This window comes from Heterocephalus glaber, unplaced genomic scaffold, assembly GCF_053883595.1.
Source record: "Heterocephalus glaber isolate CG9 unplaced genomic scaffold, H.glaber_assembly_v1.0 deba00001481, whole genome shotgun sequence".
In the NCBI taxonomy this organism is placed as follows: domain Eukaryota; kingdom Metazoa; phylum Chordata; class Mammalia; order Rodentia; family Bathyergidae; genus Heterocephalus; species Heterocephalus glaber.
This window is the reverse complement of record NW_028258317.1, coordinates 1069722-1072430: the sequence shown is the minus strand read 5'-3', so window position 1 is coordinate 1072430 and position 2709 is coordinate 1069722. Positions and strand designations below refer to the sequence as shown.

Genomic DNA, 2709 nt, shown 5'->3' with positions numbered 1-2709 from the left:
ATCAATTTTGAAAGAAAGTTTTGCATGGTATATAAGTCTTAGTTGGAAGCTGTTTCTTTTTTACCTTGAAACACTTCACTCCAAATGAGAAACAGAAGATAAAAGAGAAAAAAAGAAAAATAGGGAGAATAAAAACAAGAAAGACATTAAGAGGAAAAAAGTTAAGGGGGGGGGGGAAAAAGAAGTGAGAAATAAGAAAAACAAAAATTCCTCAAACTCCAATAAACCTGCGAAGAAGAGCAAGAGGTGGGGGGACAAGTTCAAAAATAGGAAAAAAATCCTCTAGTTTTGAATGGGTGATTTCCTCCCAAGATCTGAGTTACAGTGTTCTCTACCTAGCTGTATGTCCTGTGGATTTGTGGGATGCCCATCATCTGTTTCAAGGCCCCCCTGTTTTCCCTAGTCCAAACTGAGGCATGTCCTTGCTCATGTTGGTAGGTAGGAAAGGCAGGGGATCCCAGATCTATGTTGGATGTATGTAGCAGGGCAAAAGTTCAAGTACTTAATCCTACACTTTCAGACCGAAGCTGGGCCTAGCTTCTCCCTATAGGGGCAGGGGCTGTGTCCTTATTGGAGCTCAAACTTCTTGGTGTTTCTCTGTCTAGCCTGCTGCTCCTTCTCCATGGCTATCTCCTCTGTCTGTCTCCCAAGCAGTCACTGTGGGAGGGCAACACTGGGAATCCTAGAGTGAAGTTTTTCTTTAACTGTTCTGAGTCCCAGATTTAAACAACTAACCTCTTCCCAAAATGGCACTACATCAAACACTCTCTGGTGATATGGCTAGTGCTGTGCTGAAATCCAGCTCCAGCTGTTGGCTGCTGTATGCAAGGAGTCCCCTCAGAGCCAAACTCCATGCCACTTTTGCAGTTTACTATAGCTATCCCATCCCTGGGCATTTGCATCTGCTGAACGAGATTCACCTCCTGAGAGCAATGAGCCCAGGTGAGCATCCAGATTGCCTCATTCCTTTCTCTGCACTTTGGTCCATCTCTCCAACTTCTCTGTAGCTTCTAATTTTCCTGACAGTTTATTCCCAATTCCAGGCAATCCACTTCTCCTTTTCTCCTGCCAAATTGTTATTTTCCAGATGTCTGAAATATGGATCTCTAGGAAGCTGAATTTTGCTACTGATCACCACTCCACCATTTTCTTATCCTTGATCCCACTTCTTAAATATAGAAAATGAATAAAAGATCAAGCTCCTAATTCTGGGATGAAAAATATATTGGAATTGAGAAGTGTGTGTGTGTGTGTGTGTGTGTGTGTGTGTGTGTGTGTATCTGTGTGTGACAGATGGAGATTTTGTTCTTTGTCTCAGTAAAAATATTCAAAAATTATTCCATGGAAAGAAGCATGAAGTTAACTATTAAGAAATACAGAAAATATATAAATATGGGCAGGGTTTGTAGGCTAATTTTCTTCAAGGAAGTTTCAATTTTGTATATGGCTTACTCATTAGAAGTAGTAATTATGTAACAATAAATGAAGGGACATTCCACAGCTTCAGAGTATGGAGTGGGAAAGAGTGTTTATGGGCAAAACTGACAAGCCAAAGATCAGCAAGCAAAACCTTAGAAGACTGGTATTCTCATCATCTCAGAGATGTGCTAAACATGTGGTAGGTAGGTCTGTGTTCTGGTGAAGGGATCCAAATCTGTTGCTCTCTTTATAGAGCAATAAGAAATTAAACTAGTCAATGAGGAAGCAAACAGTTTCTTTGGATCTCAGTTGACCTAGTTTTAGTTGCCAGCAAAGTAATTTAGTGAATTAAAAAATTATATTATTCCCATCATTATTCTTATTATTATTGTCATTAATATTATTGCATATTGTTATTGCTATTCCTGGGCTAAAGTTTGATGAAATTCCTGAAACAGACAGCAGAATAGTTAAGAATCTAGTACATGATAAAGATGACATTCACATCATTGGAAAAGATTGTTTAATAAAATGCTAAGATGATTCATTACAAAAATTATAATTAGATTTCTGGTGGATTTAAGAGACAAATGTAAGGAAATTATTTAATTTTTATAATTTAAATAATTATATTATTTAATATACAGAAAAATATATAGATGAATATTTACAAGATCGTAGGTCAGGGCGGGATGTTTTTTAACATGCCCACAAAGGAAGAAACCACAAAGAGAAAAATTTATTTTACCACATAGAAATTAATATTTTTCTTCATCATAAAATGCCATAAACAAAATTAAAAAGCCAATGATAAATTGGAAAATGATAGAAAAAAATCTTACTATCCTTGTGTATAAAGTATTCTTATGAATCCATATTACCAATAGAATTGAAAATATACTACACTTGATCTTAGCCAAAAGGCTGAGAAGTGATTTAGAATTGAAAATATAGACAAAAGATACTGGAAAGGCAATTCACCAGAGGATAAATTCAGATAGATGTCAAGCACATGAAAAACCACTCAACTATAATGATAATAAGAGAAAATGCATTATAATAAAAACAAGACTTCCTTTACATTTCATATTGGCAAAAATTAGTGAATATATCTGGGTTTGCAGACAAAAAACATGTGCTTCCATTCTTCCATCCTTCATTGAGGTTAAATATTACTAGTCTATCCTAGAAATCTTTGCTGCTGTTCCCAGATGTGGTCTTGCAGTCTCTCTCAAAAAGGAGTACCAGGTCATGACTGCTAGTTAATCAATGCTGTTATTCTAGATGATA

The 2709-nt window shown here is 36.3% G+C and overlaps 1 pseudogene; it reads right to left on the bottom strand.

Moving 5' to 3' along the window:
* Nucleotides 1-2236: 2236 nt before the first annotated feature.
* Nucleotides 2237-2355, bottom strand: LOC147825782 (U2 spliceosomal RNA; annotated as a pseudogene).
* Nucleotides 2356-2709: the final 354 nt, after the last annotated feature.